The sequence below is a fragment of the Macrosteles quadrilineatus genome, unplaced genomic scaffold (assembly GCF_028750875.1).
Source record: "Macrosteles quadrilineatus isolate MER2022 unplaced genomic scaffold, UCM_ALF_1.0 Scaffold_41__1_contigs__length_1036756, whole genome shotgun sequence".
In the NCBI taxonomy this organism is placed as follows: Eukaryota; Metazoa; Arthropoda; class Insecta; order Hemiptera; family Cicadellidae; genus Macrosteles; species Macrosteles quadrilineatus.
Window position 1 is genome coordinate 375,251 of NW_026542634.1, and position 18,418 is coordinate 393,668.

An 18,418-nucleotide genomic window follows, 5' to 3' on the forward strand; every position below is an offset into this window, starting at 1 on the left:
CCTATACAATTTGTCTCCAGTTGAACGTAGTGTTACGAGTTCTAGCGTGCAAGCGTGTTGAGCATTTACCTATACAATTTGTCTCCAGTTGAACGTAGTGTTACGAGTTTTAGCGTGTAAGCGTGTTGAGCATCTACCAATACAAGTTGTATCCAGTTGAACGTAGTGTTACGAGTTTTAGCGTGCAAGTGTGTTGAGCATCTACCAATACAAGTTGTCTCTAGTTGAACGTAGTGTTACGAGTTTTAGCGTGCAAGCGTGTTGAGCATCTACCAATACAAGTTGTCTCTAGTTGAACGTAGTGTTACGAGTTTTAGCGTGTACGCGTGTTGAGCATCTACCAATACAAGTTGTATCCAGTTGAACGTTTATTCACCATCTTTGTCATTACCTGCCGGTGGCAAACCACTGAGAATTTCTTCTTCTACGTTGAATGATGCTTTATCATATATCAGCTTTAAACAAAAAAAGCCTCTTGCCAAAAACTTGAATGTGTGTAAGGTACGAATTTACTAACGAAAGGTAGTATGTAGTTGTGTAAATGTTATCCTGCTTGCCACTCGAATATGTTAAATATTTGAAAATCTTCGAGTTTAACTTGGTAAAAATTTTTAGATTTTAAATATTGTTCAACTCTTTAATAGGTGTTAATGACACGTGAAAACAGTAAAACTAATGTTGTGTAAAATTGTTGTGTAACTCATATTTTGTAGATTGAACTTAATCCCTTACTCACTGACCTATATTATTTTGCTGGATTGGTTTTAACTCTTCTTTAGTTACTCATTTACAAATTCAACAACTAAAGACACCGAAAAATATTACCTCGGCTCGTCGCAATTTTCGCCAGAATGTAAGAAAATCGTCGACACATAGATATTTCTTAGGGTAAGTAAGTAGTTGTATTTAAGCAGTCATTTAGATCATACAATTATTATGAAGTAAGTAGTGGCGGGTCATTCATTAGTTGTGCTTTCCCTTTGTTCTGAGAAGTATGGTTTAACATGTTAGGCAAAATATCAACCTACAACATTTTATATGAAGATTTTTTTTGAGCTGGCTGGTTAAGACTGGAACCTTGTTTCCACCGCTCGATAGAATTGTAACATTGTTATCAACTAGCTAAGTGTCCACAAAAGTTATCTATGAATGATTCAACGACGACCCATCCAACATGTCGGCACGCTACACACCCTATTTCAGTCAATTTAATGTCTCCACTACCCTATGCCTTCTCCAGGGTTCTTGTAGTAGCCTTAGAAAAACTTTACTTAAAAAACTCAATTTAAGCACAATAATCAGAAATTCTTGCAGCGTATATGGAACATATAGGTCAATATAGTTTTTTTTTCTGAATATCCGAATTAGCTGCAATAATGATAGAATGTATTAAATAGATTACAATGCACACTCGGTGCAGGTAATCACTGTTTGCTGGTTGTACTTGCTTACTTACTTGCATATTTGTAGTTTCGGTCCTTAGTCCAGAGGCAGGAATTGGACAGGTCAATAGGGTAGCAATAATAATAAAAAATAACTTGTATACAAATCACATTTTAGGCCAAAGGGCTCTGTTTTGTGAAATTTAGAAAATCTTCCATATCATAGAAACCATTGGTTATCAGGATGATTTGATTTCTGTTTTGAATTTTGAGATTTTTTGGATGTTTTGGAGTTGTTTTGGTAGTGTCTGGAGAAGTTTTAATTCAGAATAGTGGGCTTTTTTCAAACAACTTAGTCTGTGTTGTTGAGCATGAATCCCTTTGTTTCTAGAGTAGGTAAACGCCAGGTCACCTCTCATGTCGTATCACAATAATGATGATGTCACAGTGTCAGAATGTCAGTATTTCGGTATCTCAGTATGATATTTCCTGTTTACCGGAACTCACAGCTGACTTGTCTGTCATTCAGTTCAGTACTAAACACTGGCTCAATCAATAAACTATTGAACCAATATAATGCTTTTAGGCTAATTCCCAACCCGTAGAGCAAGATTTTGAAAATAATGTCTAACTTGATTTAGCCTCCACTGTGTTAAATACACAGTGTTCAAAACTTCCAGCCTCAAGTGTCAAAATTATACAATTTATTAAGCTATATTTAATTGATAGTTGTATGAATAACTAAGGTTTCTATAGATATGGTAGGGGATAACACCAGAGAACACATAATATAAAACATATGTATTATGAAAAGATAACAACGGGTTGTTTAGGAAAATTTAAATACATGTGAGCCTTGGCATGGTAATTTACTAGGTTTGACTCTATTTAATAACATGAATATAGACATTTACCAATTTCCAAATTCAATAGACAGTTTGAATTAGAATTTAAACATGATACAGTAGTTTTATACTTTGTAAGCTCATATTGTGAACAAATTACTTAAAAACCCGCTCAAGAACTATGAAGGCTTCAAAAACAATTAACGATACTCATTAAACCATTATTTATCCTAAAAATAGAAAGTTATGAAGCTAATGGAAAGATACAACCATATGTCACGCCATGATAATGGTAAATGATTATATCAATGATTCGGGAATTCCCTGAACTCGGATTTTAGTGGTGCTTCGACATTTTTGCATTACACGTGTAATTGATATACTCTTTTCGTCGCAAGGCTAATTGACAAACGGTTCAATTATTATTCATAACGACTATTTTCTTTGCAAGCAATCTTTATTACTTCTCAGTTCATTATATTTTATACTCCCGTCAAAGAATAAATCATGACTTTTAGATTTTTAATGTTAGTTTATGTTTGACAGAACAGCAAGAGATAGCGGGCCACTATGCAGGTGGACAACTAAATGCCTATATCTATGTCACTAGATTAATAGACCTTTGGTATGAGATTAGCTATAAGAATAAGGGGTACATATAGATTAAGCTGTATTTATTTCTTGGACATAAAATCATATATAATATTACGATTGTTACTTTCTCCCCCTATACATAGTACATGGAGAAAGTATTGTTTTCTTAAACATTTTCGAGTTTGACTTTTGGGTGGATATATCCGTTTTGGGCCCCCTGAACCCAAAAGTGGATTTCAAAGTGATGTATGTATGTTTGTATGTGTACAGATCTACAGACTACACCTGTGGTCAGATTTTTATGGAATTTGGCATGTGGGTATTAATTTAATACATAGTATCACCAGGCGTGTTTTAAATTGATTGAAATATTTTATTTGTAATTATGCATTCCCATAAAAACCCATAAAACCCCGCTTACGAGTGATAAGTGTTTTTGGCAATTAAATGGGGAAAGTATGTGAAAGATTGCTGATACTGTTATTTTTTTATAAATTGCACTCTATTTAACAGTAATTTCTTTGGTCCCATTTTAAAATACCACGTATACTAAATTTTGACTTTATTATATATCTAGCAACTTTTATTTTAGTATGTTAAGAAGCATAATTTATTTTTGTATTTTAATTAATCATATTGGCAACCATATTTCTGTGTCTACTTCTTAAACGATAGTTTGTTCCACAATTATGTGGGATCTCATGGCAGGACTAACTCGTAGATATCGTTAGTAAAATAATTATTATCTTTTAGAATCTTCAAAAGTCAAATCTGTTATTAAAATTTGTTTTGAAAATATTGTTGAACATAAATCTAAGAAAATAAAATACAATGTTTTTAACTTCAATTTGTTAATTGTCTTAAATGTATTACAAGACCGATAACCAACAAAAAGCACATTGATGTGTGAAAGGAAATGGTCACTGAAGTTTATATTTAGCCTATTGTATTATATTTATATTATATATTTATACATATATATTATTTACACATTTGTATTTTCCACAGACGAGGTCCGATTTTGAACAAATCTAGCTAGTATCTACAGAAGGCTTTATATTGTAAAATAAGATCATTCCTTATAATTTGATTAGCACCGAGATACCCAGATTTATTAATATACTGAGTATTGACCAAATTTTGGGACATAATTTACGTAGTGATTCCTTGGGTCAAAATAAAGAGAAAATAAAAAAAACATTCCCCAAAATCGCGTTGTTAACCAGATATCCACCATTTTGTATTTTTTACATACACGATTTATGAAACATGGTAAGTATTTTAAAGTAAAAGTGACCATTAAAAAAAAAAAAATTAATCTCGGTCCAATTTGAAATTTCAAAATTGCGGCCATTTAAAGTTTTTAAAACTAAATTACTAAAACATTGCTGATTTTATGAAAGAATTACAAGTACACTTTTATTTAGTATTTAAAGTGCCATATAAAACGACAGCAAGTTAAAAAGATCAAATAAAAAATAGCTAAAATATCACGATTATTATTTGTTGTTGAACAAGGCAACCCTGACTAGCTTAACCCCATTCAACCTCATTTTACAAAGCGGTAAAGTTTTATTGATGATTTTCTTCTTATTTCGACCCAAGGAATCACTAAGTAAATTATGTCTCTACTTCTTTTGAAAGACCTAGTAACATTTGACTATATGTTTAAATTCTTTTATTGGATGAACTAAATATCAGCGTTATCATAATCAAGTTAATTTAGCCAAAACCCTGTTCAAAAGGACATAGTTCTGGGTTCAAATTTATTACATTTATATTTCTGACTAATTCAACATTAAGAGTGTAAACGGATTTTATTTAGAAGTTTATTTAGTTCAAAGTTGTACTTTTATTTGACCTTTTTTAATTGAATCCACATACCCCCTAGTTATGGCCTTCATAAATTATTACCATACCTAGCGAGTTGCTTATTTTAAATGCTAGAGCTTTTGAAACTCAATGTATTTATTAAAAACACTACATGCAAACTTTGTTCTAAATAAGTTATTTTTGTTTTTAAGTCCCATCTCACATAGTCACCCTACTATAAAAACGTTACTAGATGTCCAAACTAGCTTACGATTTTTAATTTAAGTTATACATTTGGAGAAGGTAGTAAAAATGAAATGTGTTAATTGTTTTGTTAACATTTATAAATTCTAGTCCATAAATTACGGTGGTTTCAATTGCTTACCCACTAAGACCAAAGCCAGCTGTTTTGATTTTCTACCAATTGATATTGAGACACAACTGACTGTAATAACGTAAACTTGGGCAAATAAATACTAGAATCTAAATAACTAATACGTTTTATCTTTAACTTAAGAAATGTATCAGGTTTTATGTGATAAAGACAATAGTAAAGGTAATGTATTTTAAATTAAATATGTATGGCCTAAATCCCAGCAGATGAAACTAACCATTGTGTCCAGCCGGACGAGAAACCAAGAATTGATTGCAACCTACTTGAATTTTGATGGTGGGGAAACAGCCTGTGAGTTGTACGTAATTTTTCATGGAACCGGGATGTTAAAACTTGTAAATATTAAAAAAATAAAATCCATCACAAATTGCCGTGCTCTATTCAAATTGTCGTGTTACGTAAAACGCGTACGCGAAAGATATCACTATGTTGCCGTGATCGCGGAAGATTACCAATATCGCCGTTATAGCAGGAGATCTTCAAATTCAAATTCGTTTATTCAGTTAACAAATTAAAATTGCATTAGCTAAGTCACAAAAACGTACAACTCATCCTTACTGGTGCACCGCTGTTTCATCTATGAAAAGGCTAAAACTCTTGCGGTGTTTTGGTTTTTTCGGAGTTTAAGGATAACAAGTTGTCATCAAACCATTGTACCATTGATCCCCTCAGAAAAGGTACTCAACTCTAACCGATCGTTATCGCAGCCGGAAACTGAAAGGGAAGTGTCGTCGGCAAAGAGTGTGGGTGTTGCAGCTGAAGAGCATGAAGGGAGGAATAATAAAAAAAATTGAATAAAACAGGCCCGAGTACAGAGCCCTGGGGCACTCTCCTTACTATAGAGGACTTGACAGAGGAATAGGGACCCAAAAGTCCGGATCATCCGCTTAACGGATCTCCACAAATGAAAAAATAATGTTTCTGCCCTTAAGTTAACTCGAGATCCAGTTTAAGGTCAGGCCACGTATTTCCACCTCACTCATTCTCTGTAGCAGCAACCTGTGATCAACAGTATCGAATGCCTTACTGAGGTCGAAGAAAAGCCCTGCTGAACGATTTCTGGAATCGAGTTTATTTACTATCCCAGTTATGAGTTCATACATAGCAGATAGCGTAGACTTCTCCTTCAAGAACCCGAGTTGTTCCTTAGCAATTATATTATTATTCTCTAGTAATTTCCATAACCTAGTGACCATCACCTTCTTAAACACCTTTGAGAATGAAAAAACAATAGATATTGGTCTGTAGCTGCTGCATACTCGGGGATTCTTTTTTTTATATTGGTCTAACAACAGTTTCCTTTAGACTGATGAAATGATCCGGAAGTAAAGGAAAATTTATAAGGTGGCACAGAGGTGTCAACAACTGCTTTTAAATCCTCTTAAGAAGCATCGGAGATATTTCGTCTGTTCCTGTTTTTTTTTTATTTTTTTTTTTTTTATTTGATTTGACCTTATTTCCTCCTCGGTTGTCGGATAGAGGAACAATGTGCAAATACCCGGTCTGAACATCCAGTGAGACAACTCTGGCCAGCAGTGGGCTTAGCCAAGTGTCCTACTTTGGAGAAATAATTGATAAATTTGTGATAAGCTTGCCATCTTTGCCTTCAAGGACAAGTTCACTGTTGAAGTCTTTGTTTGGTTTCTTTTTTTTATAATGTCCCGAATTGCTTTAGATTTATTGTCTGATGTTTCTATTTTATAAAGATTTGTTTGAGACTTAATATCAAGAATCATGCGACGGTATTGGTATTTAAGCTATCTATAGTGTATACTGAGATAGTGGGATGACTGAAGATGTTTGACCTGATTGTATGGACGGTAAAGTCGATTCCTTATGTTTAATACTTCATTTGTCAAAGCAACCTTTTTTGCAGTTTTATGTTTGATTTTTTCAGTTTTTTTGGGGGGAAACGCAGTTTCAAAAGAATAAAGAATCTTTTTCATGAAAATATCAAACGTAGAATCCAAGTCTAAGGCAACATAAACGTCATTCCAGGTTTCTTTCGTTAAAAAACTTTATTATTATAGAAAATATCCTTGAACGATAAAACTGGTCTTTAGAAGATGTGCCAGGTTGTAATATAAAGTTGCTATCTGTGCATTGTGATCCGATAAACAAGGGGTGATGACTGAACAGTCGCCATTAGTATCATTAGTAAATACATAAGAGTACATAAGAGTATGTGAGCCATTTACTTCTCTGGTATATCCATTAACAATATTTTTTAGTGCTAATGAGGCCAGCTAAATGGCCAGGTGCTAATGAGGTGTTTTTGATTGTGACCAGTTTTTGGCTTATAGAGGAGTCATATGAAAGGTCAATATTTATGTCACCCATGATTACAGTTATTTTGTGTATTTAGCCATTCGGCGATCATGTCAAGAAACACGTCATGTAGGTTAGAGGGAGGTCTATAAGCTGCCAGTAATAATATCTTGGAATTAGTATCAATTGCTACGGACACTGCAGCAAGCTCACTAACACCCTCTTGAATAAAATCAGTGCAATCCAAAGCTTCACAAGTCAAGCCTGGCTTACACCAGATGCACCTCCTCCCTTCATGGTAGTTCTGCAGGATGATGGAACACAGCTGAAATCATATAGTCTAGAGTGAACTATTTCATCCTCTTAAAAAAAAATCAGACAAACATATAACATCTGGGTGTTCTTAATTTATTATGATGTCTAGTTCCTCTGCCTTATTTAACACACCTCTAATGTTTTGGTGCAACAGTTTCAAGCATTTACACTGATTCCCCATCCTCTCTCAAGATAGAGTGACCAAGGGACTCCAGGAGGTTTTCAGGCTTCCCCTAAAAAATGTTTACTAGAGAAGGTACGACATTGAGGACGGGCATTAAATTGTAGTTGTATAACTTCTATGTTTGGTTGGGTTTTTTGGAAGTGTGTGGGTCACAGTAGTGACATGGTGAGGTTGGTGTGGTGCCTGTCGTTTCCATGACCGGGTCAGAAAGATGGAGGGTTATAGCGGTGGTGTCAGGGGTCCGATGAGTATGCAAGGACTCAAGTAGGAGGTTGGCAAGGGCTGCCTTCCCCTATTGTCATATCTGTTAGGAATACGGACCAGAAGGTTTTTGGATGCGACACCTTACTGAAAAAGAAACGCGTTCACGACGGACGCGACACGAAGTTGGTTTTTTATTTATTTCTTTACGTCTTGATGTAACGTAATCTTGACGTGTATTGATCAAGGGGGAATATCATCAGGTAATATATATATATAAGAAAAACAATAAGAACATTGATATCTGCAAAAACGCTACTCTGTGCCAACTTAACGAATATTATTTCGAAATACGACAGTACCATACTTGAAAAAGTTACTAGGTAAAACAGGAGTTTATTTATGAGCAGATTCAGTTAACACTGACGATAGTTATCGGCAATTGAAGTCCCTGATTAGTTTCCTGAAAGCCTCGAAGGAAGTGGTTTCCCGCTTCATCGGATGCGTCTTGAACTTGGCACCCTGGTCGTGCTAATGCGAAGATGGAAACAAGAAAAGGCATAATCAACGGAACTTGAATGAAAGTTATTGAACTGGTTAAAACTGGAATCGAGTGCGAATTTTAACAAGCATTGTCAAGGTCAGCCATTTAAGTTCCTTATATTTTCTAGGACCAACATAATACCAGATTCCTAACTGTGCGTCATTTGCAAACACGCGCGGAAGGCCTGTACAAAGGTAACGCTAGAACTTCCAAAGCCTGCATCGCTCCATGGACAAAGCTTTTAAAAGCTTTCATGCAGCAATTAAGAGCTTTTATGACGGTTGAACAAAGTAAAAATTTAATATATGCAACCAATATAATTTTCAAAGTGAATTCGCATTCGATTAAATAATAATCAAATTTTGAGTTCTTAGGTACCGAAAGTGTATTCATTTATAATCTGAAAAATGTATTAATAAAAGATTAATTGTAAATTAGTTATTTTGGGGAATCGCACAGGTACTCCAATTATTTTATTAAACTCAATAGGCTAATATCATTTTAGATTAATCTTATCACTGTTCATACAACTTGTTCGTAGGGAATTGTTTATTATTCATTAAAAATGTGCTGATAAAGTAGAGTATACATACAGTAGATCGTACTTAACTTACAGATTCAAAATTAACTCGCAATGTAATTAATTTCATAGTGGATGGTTAAATACAACTGTTAAATAAATTGCAGAAATCGAGGGAATACGACAATTATAAATATTGTGAGTTTTGTGAGATAGCGCGGAGTTTAAAACTGGTAAACATTAATAGTTTCAATTGGTTCAACAATTAACTACGCGAGTGATTCAATTGTCATTAATTACTTTGTTTGTATGACTAGGATGAGCTGCTGTAACTAGTTTGTAAGTTGTCTCCTACTGGTGAGATATCTGTTAAAGATACTCGAAAGCTTTATTGTTTTACAGAAATATTAATACAATTGTATTAATTGCGTAATTGTTTGTTTTAAGCTCTAGGCTTCCTCTTGATATTGAAAGTAATCAATATGCTGTTTCCATATTAACCTATTGAAGAATAAATTAACAGCGAAAACTTACTTGGATATGGATCAGTGAATTGTTGTTTGGAATTTTCATTGTTTATAAATATCAAACTAATATCCAGCAAAGATCTTTATTTTATTGTAACAGTTTTGAGTGTAGTAAAACGCATTTGTTTGCCCCTTTACTCGCAAACGTAAGTAGTCATTGGGCCCATTACGTTTACATTATCTGGAAATCTTTAGTGGGTAATGTTCTTTTGTTATGAACCTTGACTATACAATCTAATAGGACGATTCTTTATCATTTGCAGGTTTGCTGCATAGGGGATATTTTTGTTTACAGACCATGTGCATTTTAAAGTAGCAAATGAATAAACATGTTTTCAAGGAGGCTCTTTGTACGTTTTGGCTTCTAATTTAAAAATGTAGTATAAGTGTATCAGTCATTGTGAAGAATAACTCATTTAATACACGGAACTTAAAAAATTAAAACAACTTTCCATCGTCTTTAATAGTCTAAAACAACACCCAGAAGAAGATTGATAAAGTGATACCGTTTAAATAGTTGATAAATAAAACAGCAGAAAAGATGGTACTCACAGGGATTAAAGGTTGTCAGGCTATGAGAGAATCCTGGGCAGTTCTTAAAAATAATAATGTCAAATAATCAGCTGAAATAAGTACAAAATGCACGTACAATCTAGTGACCCAGATGTTAAACATGAGTAATATATTAAATATGTAATTTATTAAAACAAGGCTCGCCTCATTTATTTTGTGGTGATGTTTCGTTTAAGCAAGGTGTCCAGTAACATATTGTAACATATTACATCATTGTTACAGTTGTATTGGCAGCATGTCTCCATACGAATTCCCCACATGAAAATTAAATGTGCTTTTCAAAATATTTCTTTAGTTTATAAGAGGGTTGGACGAATGGGCGTCAATTTTTTAATGTGGATATCTGAAAAGGGAATTTATCTACAGTATTGCAGCTATAAATATAACAGAATTAATTTGTATCGTAGATTACATATCTATTAGTAAAGGATGTTTAAAATTGTATAAGGTATTTTTTTACACTGTGAGATAATAGAGAGATGTGTTTGAAACTAAAGTAAAACACTATCATATTAGATACTTTTTATCCATTCCTTGTTTTTACGTAAGCATTTAACAATTTTGTTGCATTTAACAATAAATACCGGTATATAAGTCAAGTGCTCGTATTTATAGTTATAAATGTGTTTAGGGTTTTATATATAAACTTGTTAGCACAGAGTAAGACTCTTGATCATAGATCAGTATGGCTGAATGTTTAAAATGTATAAAATAATACAAATAAACAATTATTTTTTTTTAGTATACACCAAAACCTTTCGAAAGTAAAATGTCCTGGTAGTAAATGTGTACAAGTGTTTCTCTTTTAAGTATCTCAAACCTCAAACCAAGTAACCGATGTAAACCATTGTAGTTTTTGAACATATTTTTAAAATCGCGAACTTTTTTACAGAGTATAAAGCTCATAGTTGTAGATCGTGTTGACTAAATGTGCAATGTGTACAGATTGGAACTGCGACTTGGTGAGGAAGCTATGTGTTATCGACCAACCCAGCTGATGATCTACCCCTAGGTTGTACGTCGCCTCCCCCCAAACTCTCTAAACCCTCCTCTCCTCCCGGCACCGAGCGCCGTACTTGTACCACTGACCTTTCCACAGCCCCACCCCCTCTCGGCTTGAGAACCTCCCCAAGATTTATCGAAGAAGCGTCTTAGACGATAAACCATCTGAAAGAGGCGGAACGAATTGAGTTTTTAATCTGAACATGTGTGTGGGTAAACATTTAAAAGATCAATATTTAGAATCAAGTTTCAGTCCGATTTGTCAACATAGTTAGTAACGGTTGGATAGTTTCAGCAAGACGAAGTAGAAGCTGAAGAAATCAAAATATCGTTACTTGAAATCATTTACGATATGAATTGCGAAAGGTTATCCAATTAATCACAATTCAAATTCAAAACTGTTTTGTTACCGTTTTAGGACAGTAGCAGTCAGTTGGTTGGGCAAAGCAAAATACTTAGGTATTTACATACATCGCTCACAAACGTGTGGTGATTACAACAGTTCTATTATGAACGAATATTTTGTCATAAATTTAAATTTCTTGCAAACAAATAGCACACTTTTATCTAGTAGAACATGACTTTGCAGTAACACATTAGTCTTATAAAAGATTTTATTAACGTTAAATGTTTTATTCTGAATTAATTTGACGAAAACCAATGAATACGTACAGTGGGTATTGGATTGAGCCCAGAGCTACAAATATATAAACAGCATAATAAAATTGAACTATAGCCCTTTTAACAATATTGGCTAAGCTTGTATGGTAATCAAAAATTAACAAGTTCGGTATTTTGTGTTACAGGAAAGATGTTTACTTTCCAATGCTAAAATTCTTAATTTTAAACTATACGGGGTTGTAAAAACACACTATTGGTCTCAGTGAACATTTGGAGGATGGGGTTTAGGGGTTTTCAAAATAAAAGTACTTTTTTCAATCAACACATTGATAGCTAAGTTATAAATATGCATATTATAAATATACGTATAGTACAAATTTTGTATCAAAACAAAAGATTTAAACTTGCTTATACCATTCATAAGTTGTTTTGCTTTAGCTTATTCATTCAGACGAAACAGCAGATATATCCAAGTAAAAGAAATTATATACAAGTAGGTAAATCTAAATGCGTTTAAACTTTTTTCTCAACGAGTTCATCCGTTCAACAATAGTTTAACTTTACTCTTTCTCTTATTGTATAATAACAATCTTAGAGCTTATAACTAATATTGATTTAGTAGTTATTTTTATCTGTTTGTTTATATTTTTTTAAATAACAATTTTTTTATACGTAAAATGAAACGTTTTTGGGGGGGGGGGTGACTAAATATACCTTTGCAGAGGCTATTGAGAGCTAAACTTGAAGGAGTTTTTTATTTGATTTGTAAAAGCAGCTTCGTGACTCGATGTCAATATTTCAAAAGCGATTGGTTGAAAACTCAAAACAGATATAATTTGGTACGAAGTCAAACTAAAACAACTATTCCTGTTGCTTAAGTGTAGGCGAGCGAAAAGAGCTAAATGCAAGGTCTCATGAATAATAGAAAAAGGCATTAGGTGGTTGGAGGGGGGAGCCGGCTGCTTACCTTAAGCATACATTTAAAGTATTAACAAATGCTTGAACCAACCGGTACAACTACTTAATAGTCTTAAATTTGAATTTTAGTTTAACAACTGTATTTCAGTTAACCGTCGTAGAAAATGTAATGTATTTACAAGATGTGTGAAAAATTATACATATATTTCATAAATATGGTAAATTTTTTAACTCGTGAAACCTAAACATCTACTGGAGCTTAAAAATGAAGCCTCTGTTAGAATTACAAAGCTTTGTTGTTGCTTTGTTGTATAGTTTTTACTGGATGTACGCAGTCCATAAATTTACTCCTTCAATTTAATATCACGTGATCGGACGAAAATGATTAAGTTGGTATGAATTAATGTCTTGAAAGTTTAACCGAAAACTTTATTACGAAGTTAAAAGAAACGAAAGTACTAAAAGTTTAGTGAGAGTGTTTTAACAAAGTGTTTTATGAACAAGAAAATATACGAATGCTGAATTCACAAACATTTCCTCGGCGTCAATTAATTTATGCCTGTGTTTATTTAAAAAAGCTTGCAGAATTTCAGCATAACTTCAAAGAACAATTTAAGTAGGGAGATCAAAGAACGTATCAAGTACCGTACTCACAATTGTATATGCACTTGCATTTTGGAAGACGAATACTGTCAACTATCCATGCCTATTGGGGAGTGAGCTGGTCTAGTGGTTAGAGCGTGGTACTTCGGTCCCTGAGGTCCCGGGTTCAAATCACGCCAAGTCACCCATGGCTTTTATTTAATAGATAGTGCCGCAACTCCTAGGTCTAGCCTGAAGTAATCTGAAAACAATCCCGGGCTCGTACCTAGCGTCCTAGGACAAAAAAAACTATCAATGTCAATTGGATGGTACTATTCTGGCAAAACTCAACTATCAATTCAACCTAAGGTTTGCTACAAAAGTATTAAAATTGTATTTCAGTTTCTAAAAACCGTATATAAAGTAAAAGGTTGCTTTAAGAAACAGAGAATCAAAAGGATTAAGAGAAAGACTTTCTGTCTATCAGGAGATACAAAACGAGTGTACTTGGTGTTTCATGAACTCTTTATTCTCCTACAAGTGCCTCGTCCCTCGTCATCTCGTATCTGTGGGGAATTACTTTACCCAGTTCTGCGAACCAGGACGAAGTGGGGCTATCAAGGTGAGGCTTATTGCACTCTTTACTCTCAGCAGTGAACGTTTATATCTCCGTAACATACGACAAAATTGCTATAAGTAATATGTGGAGAATATTCTCACTATAATATAAGGATGGCAGGTTAAGTTTATTTAAGAGTGTAAAAGTGTACTAAGGAGCTAACTGACTAGTCCTTTTCTACATTAGTTAAATTCCGTTGGGGAAGATTTTTGAATTTTACGCTAAAACTTTACCCTCGAGATAAGTTTCTATGATTCAGCTCAGCAAGTCTTTGTTTTATGAAGTACTCTAAGGATCTTTGAGAAAGAAATCAAAATGCATATTTATATGAGTAACTGGAGTCCTCCCTACTTAGTAGGAGTGGGAGAGAAATAGGGGATAATTTAAGATGATAAAACATGACAGAAAGATTTAAGGTATCCGGATAGCTCAAATTTTGTTAAATTCACAGAGTTGAAAATGTCCATCCATCTATAGGATATTTGAGTTGCGACGTGCATGGTCGTAAGCATTATTGTCTGTGAACATGCAGCTGACCATAAACGCATTCACCTTGTGCTAGCACAGTTAATGTTTAGGAACAAATAATTATTATAACTTTTTTTTTCATCCACGCCAATGACGTTCCACATAATATTATTTTGTAATAATAAACCTTACAAATCTTAGAAGACGTACAAAAAGCTTGGATTTGTTAAACTTGCACTAAATCGTACAAATGAAACCAATCAAATATTCAATGTAAATATTAAAGTTGAGTACTATATGATATGAAATATTTGTGAAACCAAACACTTGATAAACACATAACTAACATGCTACTAAAGTATAAACACAAATAAATAGCGATATTTTAAAGGTACGGCTCATTTAATTTACTCAACAGTTTTCTAATTGGAATTTGCTTATTAAAAGGAACATGCTACTTACTGCTAGATTTTCCTGAACTAATAATAATGTAACAAAATACCCCCGCCGCAGCAAACCTGCCGACTAAGCGAATTTCCATTTGTCTGAATTTATTTTCAGTTAAATATATTTTAATAACATAAGGTTTAACGAGTACCTAGGTTTGCTACTACAAGGAAACTAATAAAGTGTTTTTGAGTAAAATATTGATAGCTTAGTACAAAATAAATAAATTTACCAAGTTTGATCAAAATATATCCATAAACAAGCAAACTACAACATTTGACAATATTCTCCATAAGAATAACATGGGAATTTTTAATTTACAATTTTTTAAATTTTCTCCGTAACAAATAATCGAACAAAAATACTTTTATATACTAAATTATTTGTTTTTTAAGCTCTTTAAACAGGTCTAAAGAGAAATTGGGAAATTTTGCGTTTTGAGGGTCAAAAGTGAGAAAAACCAATTTTTACCCCATAAAACCCCCCGTCAAGCCCCGTTCCCATGGTCCGATCGTGCTGGTTCGCGAACTCATTCAAGTTTATCCCGCTTTACACCTTTAAACCAAATTTCATCAAAATCGGACAAAAATTACTCAAGTTATCGCGTTCACGGACGTATATATATATATATATAAATCTATATATATATATATACATATATAAAAATTTTAACGAATGGTGTTTTTGGCCTCTGGGGACAGCAAAATGAAAAAGTAAATCGGTCCCGGGTCTAGGTCTTACCGTGCCACCTACGGTAATAGCTACTTCCCTATAGGGAAATTCGCTAAAAATAAGTGTTTTCTACATCAGCATTAATATAATGTTTCGGTTAAATGCTCCAAAGACCGAATAAATCAATTTTTAGGAATCATCACTAATTTATAGTCATGATGTTAAACAAACAGTTTACAAGGTCTTTCCGTGAATCGTGAAACTACAATGTCCTTTTGTTTACGACTTTTGTTGATTTTGTAAAGCGGATAAACAAAAGTAAAGTTAAAAAATTTTAAACATTGTAGGTACATAAAAAAGTACAGAGCAAAATTACAGCTAAAAAAATTTATTTGTATTTCAAAAATTAAAAACAACTTCATAAAACTTAGGGTTAATGATTGTGGTTTTGGTTTGAAGAAAACAGTCTAATAGCGATTGTTAACAACATTTACCTACGGCCGTTTTTTAAACTAGCCGTTTCAGTTCAGTTCTTGGAATGGAAAAGATTCACTTAACAGCATTATTTTACTTAACAAAAGTACGGACCAATGAGGTTCAAGGATTGAGAGAAAAGAAGTAAAATTGTAATGCTTCGAATTTCAACTAATCAACTGTGAAGACCAATTTAATTGTTAATGAGTGATGCAAAATTGGTGGTTTGTAATTAGTAGAGTCGTTGCATCACTGTCAATGAGAGGCTTTAAACGAAGACATAACCTCTCATAGAAGTTATGAGTAGTTATTGTTGGTAATTAGAAAACGGTCGAAGGTAAAAAGGTGTACGCAACTCACGTAAATAGTCTTCTTAAATTTCAACTCGTGTAGTTAACACTATTTTTACGCGATCGTTTAGTAAACTACCATTATTTCCCATCATTAGCTAAATAATCCATTATGTTAAAAATTTGTCAACATTTTCGAATCAGTGTTAGATGTGAGCTGAAATGTGTTTTGGCTATTGCATAAACGCGTATCCTGCTTCTAATTTATTAAACTATTGTTACTTTATATACATTTTATTCAAACGAAGAAGGTTTGAAATTCTGGAAGAAAAAACGTCAAGTGTATTCGTCACATTTATTATGGTATTCGTGAAATTACTTTAGGATAACACAATTCCTAGGAATACTTCAATGGCTACCTCACCAAGCAGGAGAACTATTTTGTGTATTCTTCTTCACCCAAATGTCAGTATACTTTATACGTAACTATTTAAAAAATAGTGATAAACTGTATTCAAATCTTTAGAGAAATTAGAAAAAATAAACTTCGATGTGATAATACAATAATAGAACCCCAAGGAACAAAAATAAATGTTGTTGTTTTCCTCTTCTAGAATAAATCTCTTTCCTCTTTCCTTTATAATTTCACTCACATCCATGGATAACAAATTTTCTATCTCGAAAAACTTTAAGATATTAAGGTACCGTAGCTTGATGAAATCAAAATAACATTTTTTTATTTAATCACACCATAAAATTAATATCATTCTTTTCGCCCAACAAATATAGCTTGTTATATGGATGTTTTAGCTTAAGCTGTCACAATACAAAGATTCTAAATACAGTACGGAGATATTAGGGTTTTTAAAGAAAGTCAAATTTGTGCATTAAACTATTGAGAATTGTTTACTGTTTAGGAACGAGCTATTTCCAACCCCATTAAATAGACACACAGATAAAAGTCTAGCTACCGAATAATAATGAATTTATAAAATATATAACATTATATTCTAAAAGCTTTGATTGTTTTACAGGGCTCCCGCCAAAGTTGTTAGTATCGGGACTGCCCCAAACAATGTAATGCTGAAAATAACAGAAATGAAATGTTATTTGCGTTATTAAATACAGCACCTCTATCTGGGTACAAAAATATTTATTATTGACTAAGTTTGATTTCCCTTTAAATTCGCAAAATGGTGCACAACACCCTTCGTCCATTATAGCCAGTTTTAACTTCAACTTGTATTGATAAAAGCTTTTTGTCTTCTTAAATATTTTATAGGCTTAGCAACTGAAATTCTCTATTTTACCATCTCTAAAGCTGGACTATAAATCCCACTCGTTTACTGTAACACAGTTTGCTATTGACGTTTTAAAATCAGCACAATATTCTTCACTCGATCGAACAGCCATTAGTTGTTAATCGACCATTAACCCAGTAAACCCCTCTCTTTTCCCGCCGTAAGGAAGGGGGAGGTCGATATCCAAGGTCATGAGAGGGTTGGGGAGGGGACGTTAAAGATAGTGGAGCTACTTGTTGCTACGTGCGTGGATCGGTGCGTTACCCTTATCACACTTACAACAATATAAACCCACCCCAGGAACCATCGCAAGCATTTCCCGAAGAAATATTACGCAGCTTGCAATTTTTTTAATACATCGATACAAAAAATATTTAAATAATTTTTTTTATTAAATTCATCCATTAACTTAAGTTTTCCGGGTAAGTTTAAATTTTATTTAAAATTATGTTTCGGAAAACACATCTGTAAACGAATCGAATCCAACCAGGGTAACCCGAAACGCCATCGAAGGTTTTTCAAAATTTTCGGTAAAAGAGCAGATTATCCGGGTTGGTACTGTTGGGGTACTGACCTTGACCTGGCCTCTACATGTTAGACGGCGCGGCGGCGGCACTGTGTAGTGGTGTATTGCGCGGCGGACGATGAGCCGTACTGGAACTGGTGGTGGTGGCGGGGACTGTCACAGGGGGCGGTTGGCGGCTTCTTTCGCGCATGCGTACGTTGACGCCCACGTCCACGACGTAGCGTACGTACTCTCTCACCACGTGCCACGTCACACAGGGTGCATAGGGTATTGATCTCGAGAAACCGACGACCTCACAACTGCCCGACTTTTTTTGATCGTTGAAATTGATGAAATTTT

At 33.8% G+C, this 18,418-nt stretch overlaps 1 protein-coding gene across 1 annotated transcript in view; it reads right to left on the reverse strand.

Moving 5' to 3' along the window:
• The window catches only part of LOC129005901 (acetylcholinesterase-like), a 145,377-nt gene extending 127,165 nt beyond the window's left edge, over nt 1–18,212 (reverse strand). Inside the window, exon 1 of the mRNA XM_054434944.1 lies at nt 18,128–18,212. The gene's annotated coding sequence lies outside the window, so the exon portion shown is untranslated. The remainder of the gene's footprint in view (nt 1–18,127) is intronic.
• Between the last annotated feature and the right edge of the window lie 206 nt (nt 18,213–18,418).